General features: G+C 37.9%; 2 long non-coding RNA genes across 2 annotated transcripts; one reads left to right on the forward strand and one right to left on the reverse strand.

Moving 5' to 3' along the window:
• Positions 1-11,529: 11,529 nt before the first annotated feature.
• On the reverse strand, positions 11,530-12,694 carry LOC113335187. The gene is made up of 2 exons (XR_003353217.1): positions 12,406-12,694; positions 11,530-11,922 (listed from the first exon to the last, which is right to left on the reverse strand). It is a non-coding gene; the product is annotated as an uncharacterized LOC113335187 (long non-coding RNA).
• A 3,336-nt stretch (positions 12,695-16,030) lies between these two features.
• LOC113335165 lies at positions 16,031-17,532 on the forward strand. Its single transcript, XR_003353204.1, has 4 exons — positions 16,031-16,442; positions 16,643-16,721; positions 17,091-17,203; positions 17,373-17,532. It is a non-coding gene; the product is annotated as an uncharacterized LOC113335165 (long non-coding RNA).
• The last annotated feature ends 272 nt before the right edge of the window (positions 17,533-17,804 follow it).

The following is a 17,804-nucleotide window of genomic DNA, read 5'->3' on the forward strand; positions in this document are numbered from 1 at the left end:
CCACTCCTTAATTCATTTGAGTCAGTATTTAAAGATACCAACACCCTACCTCCACACAGAAAACATGATCACCACATTCCTCTTAAACAACTTTCAACTCCTCCCAATCGAAGACCTTATAGGATTCCTTATGTGCAGAAGGAGATAGTGGAGAAGCTAGTACAAGAGATTCCAAATGCTGGGATTCTCAAACCTAGTCACAGTCCCTTCTCTTCCCCAATTTTACTAGTTAAAAAGAAGGATGGCACTTGGAGATTTTGTGTAGATTATAGAAGGGTAAATGATATGACTATAAAAGACAAATACCCCATTCCAGTTATTGAGGAGTTACTAGTTGAGCTGAAAGGCTCAAGGGTGTTTTCCAAGATTGATCTGAGGGAAGGGTACCATCAAATAAGAGAGGCAGTGACATATACACACAAGACTGCCTTCAAGACTCACCAAGGGCACTATGAATTTTTAGTCATGCCATCTGGGTTGACTAATGCTCCTGCAAGTTTCCAGGCCTTGATGAATAACGTATTCAAACCGTTCTTAAAGAAGTTCATATTAGTCTTCTTTGATGATATTCTGATATACATCCCTGACATGGAGTATCACCAACAACATCTCACTTCAACTCTGTCTCTTCTCAAGGAACATTCTTTGTATGCCAAGCTAAGCAAATGTTACTTTGGACAGTCACAGAATGACCACCTGGGTCACATCATAAATGGAGAAGGAGTAGCTGCAGACCCTGAGAAGATCTCTTGTATGAAGAATTGGCCTACACCCAAGACTATCAAGGAATTGATAGGGTTCTTGGGCATTACAGGGTACTAAAGGAAGTTTGTAAAAGGGTATGGAATGATTTGTAAGCCTCTAACTGACTTGCTTAAGAAGAAAAACTTCTTATGGAATGAAGCAGCCCAACTGTCATTTGAACAACTGAAAAAAGCTATGATATCCACTCCTGTGCTGATACTACCATATTTCTCAAAGCCCTTTGAGTTGTCCATTGATGCTTGTGACACAGGAGTATGAGGTGTCTTGATGCAGAAAAAAAGACCCATTGCATATTTTAGCAAGGGAATGGGAACCAGGTTTCTAGCCTTATCAACATATGAAAAAGAGATAGTGGCAGTGGTCATGGCAGTGACTAAGTGGAGGACTTACTTAATGGGAAATCAGTTCATCATATATATACTGACCATCATAGTATTAAGTACTTCCTGGAACAAAGAATTCACACAACTCTGCAGCAGAAATGGCTTTCAAAACTCTTGGAATACACTTATGAGTTGAGGTATAAGAAGGGTACTGAGAATATGGTAGTTGATGCCTTATCCAGGGTATTAATGATTGAAGACTCTAACTGTAATGCCATAACACAGATTCAGCCTTCATGGGTGGAAAAAATACAACAAAACTACACAGAATATCAAATGGAAAGTCATATTATTTCTAAGTTACTCATTCAGGGTGATGTAGTAGAGAACTATAACTACCAACAAGGTGTACCGAGGTTCAAAATAGAATCTATATGGGTATAAGTGGTTGCCTTAGAAAGAAGATATTAGAGGCAATTCATACCTCAGCCATTGAAGGGCATTCAGGTTCCCAAGCTAGCTATCAGAGACTTAAGCTATACTTGTATTGGAAGGGAACAAAACAACAGATACTGCAGTATGTACAAGAATGTGACATTTTTCAGCATCACAAGAGTTTCAACACCTTACCAGCAGGTCTCCTACAACCTCTGTCAATACCAGATTCAGCATGGGAACATATTAGTATGGATTTCATCACAGTGCTTCCAAAATCTGAAGCAAGAACAATAATCTTGGTAGTGGTGGAAAGGTTTACCAAATACAACCATTTCTTGGCCCTCAGTCACCCCTATACTGCCTCCTCAGTTTCCAAGGTATTCATTGACTCAATCTTTAAGTTACATGGATTGCCAAAATTTATAGTCTCTGACAGGGATAGTATGTTTATGAGCAACTTCTGGAAAGCCATATTTTCAAAACTAGGAGCCACTTTACACATGAGCACTGCCTACCATCCTCAGAATGATGATCAGACAAAGAGGGTAAATGCATGCTTAGAGACTTACCTGAGATGTATGACAAGCTATAGGCCTTCAAAATGGGTTACTTGGCTCTCACATTCTGATTGGTGGTATAATACTTCCTATCACACTAGTCTGAAGCTAACTCCATTCCAAGCATTGTATGGATTTGCACCTCCTCAATTTGGCATTCTATCATCTCAAGCTGGAGTTCATGCTACAGTAGAAGACTATCTACAACAAAGACAACTGATGAGCCAAGTGCTGAAGGAAACTCTTGAGAAGGCGCAACACAAAGTTAAACAACAAGCTGACAAGAAAAGATATGAGAGATCTTTCGAAGTAGGAGACTGGGTGTATTTAAGACTACAGCCATATCGCCAAACGTTTATTCAGCTGAGAAGAAATTTAAAGCTTGCGGCCAAATTTTATGGCCCCTACAAGGTGTTAGCCAAGATAGCTGCAGTGGCATATAAGCTGGATTTGCCTGCCAGTTCAAGGATCCATTCTACTTTCCATGTCTCCCAACTTAAACCTAAGGTAGGAAAAAGAGTGGTCCTTCAGACAAAGCTGCCTACCACTGACTCAGCAGGCAACATCAAGGTGGAGCCTTTGAAGATTTTGGCTACCAGACAGGTCAAGAAAAATCAACAGGAAATACCACAATCATTGATACAATAGAAGGATATGATTGAGAGCGAGGCCATCTGGAAGGACAGACAGTTCATAACCGAGTAGTTCGAAAATTTCATCCTGAGGACAAGGATCTTTAGAAGCGCATGGCATTTTTCATATCCCAGCTTAGGGGTTATCCACTCTTAAGGGCTATCCAGTGTCGGGTGCATTAATAATTCATTTATTTTACTATTTACTTTCCGTTGGTAATTATTAGGAAGCGAGTGTGAGTTGAGCGCGTGTGCCAATCATACTTATCTTCTCATTCTCTCTGTATTGGTCATTATTGAATTATTGAATCTCAGAAACGTTTTCCTTTAGCTCTGGACTTCTATGATTGTTCTTGAGACCATTTTGTAGTGTAGATCACTACAGTCCATAGAGAACTACTGTATACTAGAAACTAAGTTATCGTGGGCAGTGGGGCCCGACCAATCGACGATGCGATGGAATTACATCCATTTAGTTTTAACTAGTTTCCTCTTGTACCATTTCCTCGAGTGTTATTTCCATTGACCTCTCATATTTTCCTGTATACTGGGCCCAAAAGTGGCCACTGCTAATCAAATAGGTAGACCCGCCCTCATGTGAGAGGGCCGACGATGCGGTGGAATTACATCCATTTTGTTTTAACTAAATTTTTTTTAGTTTGTGGCTTTAAATAATTAGTAATGCATATATCTGTCACCAATTGTTTTTATTTTATACAATTGTTTTTTTTTTAAACAACACTGTTATCTTTTTGTTTCAATTTGAAGCAATTAAAGGTTAAATTGATGGAATTCATTGAATTTGATGAAGTTTATGCATAGCTGGAGATCCCAAATCTTTGATTATCAAATTAATTTTATGAAATTGATGATTAAATTCAACCCAATTTGATCGAGTTTGTTGAAAATGAATTAAAGCGTTGCAATTTCGAATAGACAACGGTTTTATTTGAAGATCTTTAGGTTGAAAAAATTCACAATCAATTTGAGTTTTGATTGAGTTGATGGTATTTAACAATAGACGGGGATATACCTCTCCGGTTATGAAATGAGTTCCGAAAAAAAAATCGAATAAACCACGGATATTTTTTTTGAAGGTTTTTAAGACGAAAAAATTGGCAAATAATTCGAATTTTGATCGCCTTGACGGTGGTTAACAATAGTGGATTATACCTCTCTGATTATGAAATCAATTTTGGGAAAAAAACAATCAATCCTTATTCAATTGAATCAATTAAAAATAAAAATAAAAAGGGTTGCATGCAACCATATTTTAGCCCCAATAATGACAATAAAAAGGCTCCCCCCACGATCGGTCGTCCATTTAAAAGTAGTTATGGTTATTGAAGTGATTCTAATAACTGGTGTACCGGGATCCATTAAGGCTAAAGCTGGGATGTTGACAGCTTTGGCTTTAAAAAAGATGATTTAGCTTGTGTCTCTAAGAAAAATCCTACCAGGATTATAATTTGTGCGCCCCTAGGCCAAGCACCATAAGAGGGGTTAATCCTTTCCTATCCCTTAGAATGTAGGGAAGGGATGTGGGTCACAAGACAAGACTCACTATGTGTGTTTTTATCCCTTTCCCATATGGCACGACCATATAAATAATACCAAACGGATACGGAATATCTGTTTTCTCTTTTACCCAAAAAAAATTAAGTCGAGTAAATTGTATAGGTTAATAAATAATTAGTACGAAAAAAAATATAAAAAAGTAAAAAGAGAGAGGTTTAGTAAGAAAATATGAAAAAGAAAAGTTTTAGTGTAAAACTTAGAAAACCAAAAACGGTCTTAATTTCTGTGTAAAATGTAACGGATATTGAGTATCCGTTTTAAATGAAAACGGAAACTACTTGGATCAAATGTGACCCAATTTAAGTAGTAAGGAAGTGATATCCCTACTTGTGCAGGGATATAGGAAATCATATGACTTGATTTTTGAATTTTTTTCCCCACATTCAGGGATAGAGAATGAATAACCCCTCCCATATTGCTTGGTCTTAGAAACGGAGGAGTGCTTAGGTGGTTGATTTTAAAAACTTTTGTACTGCTCTTTCCTATTCAGATGCAAAGCCAAGTGGGTTTTAGAATAAATAAATTTCCTATTGAATATTAATATTATAAATTGAATAATAATATTATTATTGAATAATATTATTAATTTTGTACTGCTCTTTCCTATTCAGAGGCCGTTTTTCTCGGAGAGGCTATTTTGGTGATGAGAGGCGATTTTAGGTTAGTGGTTTTCACTTGATCAAACCATTTCCTTTCAATCTCTTCTCCTTACCTCCGTCTCCTTCATTCTTCCCCTTTACGCATGCTGCACTGTCTGATACTGTTCTTCACTTCTTTAGCATCTTTGGCAGAAGTCCTTCTAGGGTTTTAGAGTTCAAGGGTTTTTTTGATGCCTAGAACACAGACTTCGCCAAACCCTACAACATCTATTGTTTCTGCAACCCCCTGCGCTAGCTCAAGGGATGTTTCTGGTGGTGGAGTTCACCTTTTTAAATGCCCTTTTAAGGGTCTTGATGGGTGCAAAAATGGTGTTGGTGGGAAAGGGTTATTAAAGGTCTCCCTGTTCAATCACCTGAAAAATCTTCACTACAAAACAAAAGGAGGACTGGATAGATGCCGCGATAGAGTTCGCAATTGCTGCAACGTTTACTAATCTTGGGAGGCTACCTTACAGCATCTAGAGAGCTGGTTATGTGTTCACTGCATGCATATCTATGCTCTTGGGAAGAAATGTACACATCTGGAATCATACCAGCTTGCCCCTGCATCAGTTTTGATATACGGTACTGCTACTCCTACCAGCGTTGATACTCTGATGGCTGCTGAGGTTGAGGTTGCCGCACCAACCTTGTGCCTCGAGTTATTGAACATGGTGTTTCTAGCTCAGACACCCACCATCTCGAGTATTCCAGCTAAGTGTAGGCTACACTTTGCACTAACCTTCAAGTTTGTTTTACAGAGAATGACTGCTTCGCCTGGTGAGTTAGCTTCCTGGATCTAGCTTTTTCTCTTCCCTATTTGTACACTCCATATCGCGGACTCTAGCCAGGAAGGGAAGGCTAGCATGCTGAAAAAGCTGCAGATTAAGTATGTATATCGTGTGCTGCATCTTTGGTCTGATCCAATGGATGTGCAGTATTAGTCCAAGAGGTTCTTAAGAGTCATGAAGAGAGGAAGAAGGCGCTGGATAAGATAAGGAAGAAATCTAAACATGAAATTCAGGAATCTACCAACTTGAGATGTGTAGAGGTAAATTGAGGAGTGGTTTATATTCTTCCGCAATCCGTACTCTAACCTGCAGTGGGGTCGCGCCTCATAACACTGGCACCTTAGCTGAATTTCGGTAGAAAGATCCACCTGCTGCCATGCCGGTGATTCCTATCGTTCCACCTTCTCAGGCTGCAATGATTGCGTCAACAAAGTTGGTGTTGGGAAGACTGGAGAGTTTCCCCAAAGGGACATCATGTGGATGAGATAGATTTCGTGCACAACACCTCCTTGATGCCCTTAGTGGAGCTGTTGTTGTTCTATCGGATGAATTAATTGCATCTATTACGGATGTGGTCAATTTATGGTTGTCAGGCTCATGTCCATCTGTTTTGGGGGAATTTGTGGCGAGTTCTCCCCTAACCCTATTAACCAAACCTGGCGGTGGTTTGCACCCGATTGCGATTGGCACAATTTGGAGAAGACTCGTTTCTAAATGCGTTGCTTCCTTTGTTATCCAAGAGATGGGTTCATATCTGGGTGATTTCCAATTTGGTGTGGGAGCTAAGTGCGGTGGGGAGGCCATTCTACATGCTGTAAATCTTGTTCTGGAGGAAAAAGGGAATCAGGATAATCTTTCCATGTTGCTGGTGGATTTTTCTAATGCATTCAATCTCATTGATAGAACTACGATGATCGCAGAGGTACGTAATTTATGTCCTTTTATATACCGTTGGGTTGAGTTTTCCTATGCTTCACCGGCGCGGCTATACTACATGGATCATGTACTTTCTTCAGCTCAGGGAGTGCAACAAGGTGACCCTTTGGGGCCGCTTTTGTTTGCTCTCACTCTCCACCCTCTAATCTTGAACATAGCCAAATGGTGTGACTTGGAGCTGCAGGCCTGGTACCTTGATGATGGTACGGTGATTGGTGACACTATGATGGTCGCAAAAGCACTTAAAATTATACATGAGGAAGGTATCGCTAGGGGACTGTTTTTGAACATCAAAAAGACAGAATTATTCTGTCCTTCTCCAGATCCTAGAGCAGCCATTGCAGGTGTTTTCCCACCAGACATTAGCAGGCTAGATAAAGGGGTTAAGATTTTGGGAGCCCTGTTAGCCTCGATGCCCAATTCATTGCTTATATGGTTGTAAAAAGATTTTGAAGATCCACAGTGTGAACTTCTGTTGTTCAGAAATTTTGTGGGGGTCTTACGTTTGTACTTTTCTCTTCGAACCACCGTGCCGGACTATTTGTATGAGGCTCAAGACTTATTTGACTCTCGACTATATAAGTTTCTGCGTCATGTGGTCACAGGAGGTGGGTCGTGCTTTGGACCCCTGCAACAGCGACTTTCCACCTTGCCACTTCGATTGGGTGGCTTGGGGGTGTACTCGATGCAAGATACCGTGCATTATTGTTATTTAGCATCGTGTTTATAAACCCTCGAGCTTCAGTCTGTTATCTTGAAACACAATGGTATTAGTGGTTTTAGCGACTACCTCGAGCATGTTTCTTCTTCTTTTAACTCTTTGTGTACTCCTGCTTCCCCTATATGCGTCGATACTCTGCTACTCATTCTATGAAAACTTTGGCAGTTGTTTATTTCGATGCAGTAAAGAGGGACCTGACTACCAATTTCAAGTTGTCTGAACGTGATTCGATGCCTTGGAAGAGTAACCAAGTGAAGCATGCTTTGGATTTCCTTTTGGCCATTCCTATAGATGGTTTAAATCAGCATATTGGTGCAAGGAAGTTCAGCGCGGTGTTGTGTTACAGACTTGGCATCCCCCCTTTTTGAGTTGGACAGCAAGTGCCCCTTTTTCAAGAGAGAGATGGACGTGTTTGGTGATCATGCTATGCATTGTGCGAATGAAGTGGGTCTAAAGTTTCTACATGACTTGGTTCGTGATACGATTGCAGACATGTGTTATCAGTCAGGGGTACTGGCACGTAAGGAGGTGGACCTAGGGTTCTTGGCCAATAATGGCACTTCTTTGAGACCTGCGGACATTCTGTTACACAATTGGGATAATGGCCATGATGTTTGTTTGGATTGACGATTGTTTCACCCTTTGCAGGAGGTAGTGGTTGTACTTTGAATTTGGGACAAGCTCTCAAGGATGTTGTTATTCGTAAGAACACCAAGTATTTGGGAAAATGCACATCCCAGGGTTATGGGTTTGAGGTTTTGGCTTTTACCACTGTTTATGGGCAAAAACCGTTTCTGCTGATTTTGGTAATTTCGATGAGTGGGTAAGAAACAAATCTAAACCCTAAAAAAATGTATTGCACGGGAGTACTTTAGATTCGAGAGATCAATCTACACAAATCTGGCCTAAACCAAGAAATGGTCGTTCCGGATTTGCTTCGGTCACAAAGAGGAGGATAAGGGCTGGTTTAGGGAGGGAAGCGAAGAGAGTGTTGAGACCAGAGCAGTTCTAGAGTAATACTTGACTTGTATCAGAAGATGAAAGCTTTTAGAAAGCTAGCAAGAGTTGCCTTTCTAAGTGTTGTATTTCTCCCTGACCAAAACCTTGTGTGTTGGTGGAAATAGGTAAAACCTATTTATACAAGTCCAAGTGAAACGTACTCTGGCCTAGTAAGAAAAGAAACAGATGAGTTAAATGGGAAGAGGTGGTAACGCCTGGTATTGATGGGATTTGATGGAATTGATGTTCCATAATGAAAGGGGCACTTTCTTGACACTTTCTTGAAACGGGCAATTTTGTATGCCGCACGTTGTAGACCTCCAAACCAAAACCCTAATGAGCATCCCCCAGTTTGTGACATACGTTTTGATGTCTCGAGTGTTTTCGTGGAAAACATGTAGCATGTCGGTGGTGTTCGATAAGTTGAGCTTGAGAGACTTGCCGGCTCAGTGGAGACCTTCGACGGTTGAGATTTTGCATAAGAGGAATCGTGGCCATTGATGTAGGCGCGGCATGCCAAAGTGCAAGAGTTGCACGGCATGTGACAATGGCATGTGTGGCATTCCTCGTCCCTAGGTTGCACGTCGGGTGCAAGTGGAAGTGCCAAAGTGCAAGTGTTGCACGGCATGTGCCAATGACATGTGTGGTATGCCTTGGCCCTAGGTTGCACGTCAGGTGCAAGTGGAAATGCCAAAGTGCAAGTGTTGCACGACATGTGCCAATGGCGCGTGTGGCGTCTTTGGCCTTAGGTTGCACGACTTGGCATGCCAGGTTGCAAGGGTTGCACGACATGTGTCAATGGCGCGTGTGGCGGCTTTGGCCCTAGGTTGCACGGCTTGGCAGGCCAGGTTGCAAGGGTTGCACGGCATGTGCCAATGGCGCGTGTGGAGGCTTTGGCCCTAGGTTGCACGGATTGCCATGCCAGGTTGCAAGGGTTGCACGGCATGTGCCAATGGCGCGTGTGGCGGCTTTGACCCTAGGTTGCACGGCTTGGCATGCCAGGTTGCAAGGATTGCACGTCATGTGCCAATGGCGCGTGTGGCAGCTTTGGCCCTAGGTTGCACGGCTTGGCATGCCAGGTTGCAAGGGTTGCACGTCATGTGCCAATGGCGCATGTGGCGGCTTTGGACCTGGGTTGCACGGCTTGGCATGCCAGGTTGCAAGGGTTACACGGCATGTGCCAATGACGCGTGTGGCAGCTTTGGCCCTAGGTTGCACGGCTTGGCTTTCCAGGTTGCAAGGGTTGCACGGCATGTGCCAATGGCGCGTGTGGCGGCTTTGTCCCTAGGTTGCACGACTTGGCATGCCAGGTTGCAAGGGTTGCATGGCATGTGCCAATGGCGCGCGCTTTTGGCATGGTTGCCATTTTGTGCAATAGTGGTGCGTTTTGGATTTTTGGCATGGTTAACGTGATGATTGCGCATTGCTTTGCGGTTTGGCACGGTTTCCACATCTAGTGCAATGATTGCGTTTTTTTTTTGCGGTTTGGCGTGGTTGCCATATTTAGCGCAATGGTTACGCGTTATTTGTAGTTTTGGCATGGTTTCCATATTTTGCACAATGATTGCATGGTACATGCAATTGCTATGTTTTGTGTGATGAGTGCACAGTGCGTGCATTTGGCATGTTTTCCATGCTTTTGCGCAATGATTGCAGGGTACGTGCAATTGTTATGTTTTGCGCGATGTTTGCATGGTACGGGAATTTGGCATGTTGCGTGACATGTGTAAGTGGCATGATTGCCATGCTTTTGTGAAGTGATTGAACGGTACGTGCAATTAGTATGTTCTGCGTGATGATTGCATGATGCGTGCATTTGGCATGTTTGCCATTCTTTTTGCGTAATGGTTGCGCGGTATGTGTGAATTTAGGGTTTCGCGCATCGAAACCCTAATTTAGTATTTGAAAAAGGGTACCCTGGTGATTTTTACATAAGCACGTTAAATGTTCTAATAAATGTGCTAGTGTCACTGGTGATGCCATGCTATACGTGAGGTTTTACGGTTTTACCCTTTGTTCAAAAATCACCATCAACATTAAGTCCCCTGCTTACTACAAGAAAACGGGGGTTTAGTGTCAAAAAATTTTGTCAGGAAATCCCTTTTTTTGTCTCGAAATATTTTCTGAGATGAACTTTCTTTTGTCACGAAGTTGTCTCAAATACCCCGTCTGGGAAATTATTTCACGACAAAATTATGAACGGTCACGAGAAAACTTAATTAACAACTAAAAATTTATTGTCAACAAAAGTCTCTTTCACCAACGAAATAAAATTGTCTGCGAAAGTTATTTTAATGACCAAAAAATTAGCCACCAAAAGGCACTTTTTTGCGGCAAGTTTTTTATCGCAAAAATGTAAATTCAAGGAAAACTAATTTGTATTTAATACAAATATTTAAGACCAATAAAATTGTCTCTAAAACGGAAGTTTTGTGTCAATTTAATTTGTCTTTAATGATAACTATTTAAGACCAAAAAAATTGTCTCAAAAACGGAAGTTTTGTGTCAATTTAATTTGTCTTTAATGGTAACTATTTAAGACCAAAAAAATTGTCTCAAAAGTGAAATTTTGTGTCAATTTAATTTGTCTTTAATAGTTATTATTTAAAACAAAAAAAATTGGTCTCTAATTAATTTAATTAGAGACAATATAAATAGCCCCTGAATATCAAATATTTGGAGACTAACTTGTTCGTCTCCAAAAAAAAATAGTGACCAAATTTCTTGTCTTAAAAAGAATTTTCTGAGACAAATTCCTCCTATACAAAATATTTTATTTTGTCTCGAAAACATGATTTTTGTAACTATTTAAAACCAAAAATATTGTCTCAAAAACATGAATCCAGTTTCGAAGACTCACTTTATGGTCCCTAAATATTTTATTATTCACCAAATTTTTTCTCCTTAAAATTATTCGAAGACAAAATTCTCTCTAATCTTTTTGTCAATGACGATTCATTTTGTCTTTAAAGCGAACTTTCAAATGTTTTGGAATTCAAACAATTTTCTTCTTCATTAAAAGGAATTTTTTAGTCTTTAAATACTTTATTAAAGACTAAATTATTCCTTTTTACAAGCTTTAATTTTTCAAGTCAAAAAAGAATTGTACCAGAAATTCGTTCAATGTATATTTTACTAAATTTTTTGAATGTAGACAAAAAAATTTCAACTTTATTAAACAAAATAGTTAAATATGACAGCACCATTGCAATAACAACAATTTAAAAATTCGAAAACAATACAAAATTACATCATCATAAATTAATGACAAGAATTAAAATTATAATTGAATCCAATGGTTAATTATCTATGTCTGTGATTTTGGACATTACTACACATCCGAGCCCAATTAATTCAACATCTTTGGTAAGAATCGTGCATTGTTTTCTTGCATCTTCTGTATTTGTGCAGCTTGCCTTTGAACCAATTTTTCAAAACGCACAGTAAATGTGTCCAGTTCAATATTTAGTAAGATTGAAGGAAAAGGTACACCAGAGATCAAAGCCACCCAAACTGATCGGTCTCCCTAGCTCCCACAGCAGCACTGAGCAAAACACAACAAATTTTCACATAAAACATTAGAAACGGTCCACTGGCAGCAGAAATTTTGAGAATCCAAAGATGAAAACAAAGAAATATCTTCACTGAAAGAACAAATTTTGCTTGCATATATGATTACTATACCGTTATTAACAATCCCTTGTCAATTCCAAGGATCACCTAAACTATATTGTTCAAAATAAAAAATGTAGCTAGCGAAGATCATATACCATTTCAACGGCTTATCAAAAATGTATTAACCCATTCAAAGGCAGGGTGCTGCCAAAAAAGCTAAAGAAACGTGATTGGAAGGAGTCCTTGAAGAAGAGCAAATCAGCTTATCTCAATCATTTTATTTTATTTTTGATCGGTAAATAAGTGGTTTCTAGACAGCCTCATGCGATATAAAATTAGTTTTTTACTCCACCATATATATTCGATCTACTACCGGAGAGATTAAAAACAGTGAAACCATTTGAATAATTACCTATTTTGTTAAGAAGAAATCCATATGTTTCTCAGCTTTTCCATTACCCACTTCCATTACCAACCTTTCCACATCAATAACGAGTACCAAGTGGAGTAGTAGATCTCTGGCATCAAGGAACGGCTTGAGCGAGTGAGAGAGGTGGAAAACTGGTTATTGGCTTGGTTGTGTGGTGCTGGTGGTTTTGAGAGAGACATGTAGATGATTGATGGTGGTCTGATCGTGTGTGATAAAGGGGAGTTTCAGCAGAGAGGATCGGATTGAGGGAGAAGAATGGGAGACGAGAGAGAGGGAGGCGGAGAAGGTGATGTAGAATTAGATTTAGGGTTTTTATTTATTTATTCTGGGATTAATAAGGGATCCGACGTTTAAGGAAATCCTATGGTTATCAAGAAAATCCAATTTGAGAAGTCATAAGATGGACAATTGGGCCTTTTCACACTTGAAACGAATGATTTTTTTGAGACCATGAAAAGTGAAAAATTTGACCGGTATCTCTTATCCACATATTTTAACTAATGATCAGAATATATTTATATTATTTCTTTTATTTTTGGTAGGTCATTATGAAATAAAGCCTAGCATCTCTAATCCACATATTTTAACTAATGGTCATAATACATTTATATTATTTTTATTCATAATTATTCTCTTGATTCTCGATGGCTTTCCAAAAATAATTTGAGGAAATTAATTTTTCCCCAAAATATATTATGTTATATTATTGGATTAAGAAATTACAAAGAAAATATGAGAATTTTGTAGGAAATTGGCAAGGAGACGAGCAACAGGTTGTACTCCAATGAGTCCAATCCATTTTTTTATTTAATTATTTTTATTTTTTTGGATAAAAGATTGATATATTTAATAAAAGAAAAGTCATTACAAGAAACTAGATGGGAGCCTGGCAACAAGTTTGGCTCGAACACCTTTTTAGATAGCTAAAAAAGAAAAAAAAATTATTCATCGGGAGAGGAGGAATTAAAAGAGATGGATGGAAGCCTGACAACAAGCTGAGCTCCAATCCCTTTTTGAATGACAACCCCGATCCAATTATTTTTCTTTTAAATAAAAAATAAGGATGGCTATCCAAAAGGGTGTTAGAGCTCAGCTTGTGGCGAGACTCCCATCCAATCTCTTGTAATTTCATTATTTATATGTGAACCTTAATAAATACTAATAAACAAATTAACATTATTTTTTATTTTATTTTTTAAATTAGGTTTGGTTATGCTACATTTTTTTTTCTTAACCGAGTTCGGCTAGTTTTTATTTTAATTTGAAGAAAGTTCAGTTAGGAGAAAAAACTGTGACATAACTGAATATACTGAATAACTATAGGCTAAGAAGAAAAAATTGCGATGTAGCCGACTTCGATTTTGAGAAAAAATTGCGACGTGCAACTCAATATATAGATTTTCAGAAAAAAGTTCATTTAGGAAAAAAAATGCGACGCAACCGAACTCAATACATACGTTTTTAGATAATGTATGTGTTGACCAACACAAAATGTGTTTAACGCTGACAAAGAACTTGCGGGAATGACTAGCATTTGGATAGGCAGGGGGCTGGGATAGGGTAAATAGTTAATTATTTTCATGTCTCCATTTATAGATTTTATCTGGATTAATCGTCTCACATTTCCCCTGCTTTATTTGTCTTGCCTTTAGCATTTTCCCCACAAATTCTACTAATATGTCTTGTAATTTTTTTTTCTTTTCTTTTTTAATTCTTCATTTACTAATTAAGAAAAAAAAACTTTAATGGTTTTTGTGTATATTTTTTAATGGTAATAAACTATATTGATAAATTTACTTTCAGTATTAGGGGTACCAATACTTTCATTTTGGCGCAACAATATATTTGCACAACGACTATGTTTTTCCTATTATAAATAAACTTTGATTCGTGTATTTCCCACGTGCATATCTCTTAGTCGTAGTGTAGCGAGGTTAGAAGATCCTTACGATCAACACTAATTTTATTGGTATCCAAAGATCTAAGAGTACGCTTAGCACCACATGTAAAAAGCAAATATAATCTGACGATTCTCATTGGTTTTAACTTCTGCTTTTGATATCCAAACAATAGTTGTTATGATTTATTATCATCTACACATACACTCTTTGAGAGAATTTGTTCCAAAACATATACCAAATGAGGTCAAATGAATTTTAAAACACGATAAAGAGAATGCAAGTACTTTACGAACGAATCACAATATCAAAAAGTGAAGGTCGAATTCTGATATATAACATCAACCTTTAACGCGAAAGAATACAAAATCTAAAGTTAAATGAATTTTTCTTGAAATTGACTTATGTAATCTATCAACATGTAAAATGAGATTGAAAAAATATTTAAGTCGATTTTTTTTTTTTAATTTGGAGTCAACTTATGTTCTTTTTCGATCAAAAAAATTATAAGAGTGTGCAATATATAATAATAATAGTAATAAAAAACTGCTCTTATCCCACGTGGGACTAACCTTATTTCCTTTGATCGAGCCAAATCACTGCTAATCTCCAGTTTGTTAGATCCACATCCATCTCACCAACTATCTACGTAAAATCACCTTTATGCAAAATCTTGAGATATACCTTACTATTTCATTCTTATAACTTCATCTCAATTGATACTTGTGTAATGCATGCCGACTCAATCTACTGTACATAATTATCATCCCGTTCTTGAGCCATGACATTTCGTTCCAGATTACTCCATTTAAGTTAGGTTGGGGTGCTAACACCACCAACATGTTCCAAAAAAGAAATCCGAAGTTCAAATTATGATATTTACCATTAACCTCTAACACAAAAGAACAAAATCTAAAGTCAAATGAATTTTTCACGCTCATTTTCCATGTTATCCATCAAGATTACACAATACGCTTGACGCTACTCGTTTTCATCGAGATTCTATCCATTTTCTCGGTTATCTATTAGTTTTATCGAATGTCCATGGATCTTACCCAATTTCACCCGACTTCACATGGATTTCATCAGTTTCTCAAGTTTCATCGATATCACCAAATATCGCTCGACTTTGTTCAATTTCTCTTGGATATCTTCAAATTTTCTTGTTATCCATTAATTTCACATATCTACCGACTTCAATTAATTTCACCAATTGTGTCTGGTACCGGTAGCATAACAACCCGACTTGTCAGACTTAACTTTTTTTCCTTTTTCTTTTTTAAGTGAAAAGATCTTACTGATTACAAGTGATACAACTCTCTTAGCGAAGCCATCTACATGGGGCAAAAATATAATTGACACAAGCATGTATGTTTTTTTTTAATCAACTTTTTTTTAAAATTATCATACGTTATTTTTTAAAAATAGCGTTCTAAATTTCCACCAATTTTTTTTCACTAAAAATCTAATCCCTCCGCCTATTTTTACATCTCGTCCCATCTCTTTTAAATCCAACGACAATAAACTATGACAAGTCATTGATCCGTATGCTCTCGTCGAGTTGTTTCACAATTGCAATCAGTAATGGCGGGAATAACTAAGTTTTGGCGCACTAAATCCCCAAAAATTTTACTAAAATTCTTTTCCCTCCATTGGAATCCTACTAGCCCCATCGTTGCCTATTTTTTTTCTTCTTCGTCATTGCTACTTAAAGCTGTAATAAAACCCACAAACAGAATTTCATAGTTAATTTTCTCTCACCAAAATCAAAAACCCAAAATCTACCGTAAACCGAAACCCATCTTCGAATCTTCATTTGAATGATTTTTGTTCGACAAAAAGAAATCATCATCAACAACAACGACAGGAACAAGTTTTTTCCCATTAGAAACCCACAATAGAATTCCCCTCATAAACATAGAATACATCTGATCTTTAGGACATGTTCTTGTGTAAATTCTATAACTCGATTTCGAATCCGATCTCAGATTAGTGATTAGTATGCTGTACTCTGCATTACCCATAAAATGGTTAGGCAAATCATTTACAAATTACAGTTTTTCAATTTAATGGTGGAAATTAGAGTTCATCCGATTGTAACCGTAGAGATCCATTGATCAGGTAAGTAAGTTTGATATGTTCATCTATTTACTTCAAATACGTTTTATGTGGATTAAATCTTTTGAAGCTTTGGTACCAATTACATCTATGTTTTTCTAATTTCTTATGATTTCCGTTAGTTTCTCAGGAATCTATTCGAATCTTGTATTGTTCTAAAGAACAGTAATTGATTTGCTAATTGTGTTTTTATTTTGTTGCAGCTAGGAGTGAGTTTTGGTTCGTTTGAAGGATTTGGACATTTGGGTATCCATCAGCAGCTGAGTGAATCACCAGTTTTGGGTAATTTTCTTCTTGTATTTCTTTCCCTCCTCGTTTGAGTTAATCTCAGTCATCATTTTGATACGTGTTACCTGTTTGAGATAATGTCCCACTTGCAAGTATTATGGATTGCTTTCTCAACAGTAGTTATAGTGGTTAAGAAGATGCAGTTCTGGTTTTTATTTCTTTAGTCATTCCTCAATTTGTTGTGATTTGCTTCCGTACTTATGCAGTAAGTGCTCACCTGATTTTGTGACAATTCCAAGTGGATGATATGTAATCCTAACTTTTATGAGACTGAGTGTAGACCATATAGTATCTACCAATTATTTTCACCAAATCTCTTCTCAACAGCCATGCTAAGTGAGTCTACTTTCATATTTCTTGTAGGGCCATCTGAGGTTCCTGAATAGAACCTAGAATTCAAGCATAGGCTTCCAATAGCTCTTGGAGCAGCTAAAGGTGATCCTCTGGAAAATCAGAGAGCATTGATGGCTACCCTGGTATTGGTTTTGGTTATTTTAGTAAGAAAAAGTATTAGAAGGTTCTTTGTTCGCCCATGCTATAGATGCTGCCTCTAAGACATTAATTTAGTCAAGAACGTCCTCTTTATGGACTAGAATCTTGAAGCAGTACTCTCTGGATAACGTCTTTCTTATAATTTCCATGCAGGTTTAGCCCACCTGCATACTTTGAGTCCTCTTTTGGTACATAAGAATTTCAAAACATGCAGATGTTTTACAATGCGACACCTCAAGCATTAGTAAGGACACTTGTTAGTGTTTGCCACGTCTTAACTTTATAATAACACATCAGGGTGACATAATTTCAAGTCGATCTAGTAGTATTAGTTATCAGTTTGATTGCCAAACTAGGTTATTTGCATTTCTAGGGATTCTGTCGACAGTCTCAGTGATGATGTCTCAAAACTTGCCAGAGGATTGTCAAATATTGGTATGGTTATGAGATGAGGATTATCAAACATTGGTGAATTGGTTTCTATAATGGATTCTGCTAAAAAGGTCATTAGTTCATTAAGCACTTCGTTTTTGTATTTTGTTATAACTAAAGCAAGAAAAAAAGTAAAAGGATACAAAAGATAAA

The sequence above is a fragment of the Papaver somniferum genome, unplaced genomic scaffold (genome assembly GCF_003573695.1).
Source record: "Papaver somniferum cultivar HN1 unplaced genomic scaffold, ASM357369v1 unplaced-scaffold_139, whole genome shotgun sequence".
Classification (NCBI taxonomy): Eukaryota; Viridiplantae; Streptophyta; class Magnoliopsida; order Ranunculales; family Papaveraceae; genus Papaver; species Papaver somniferum.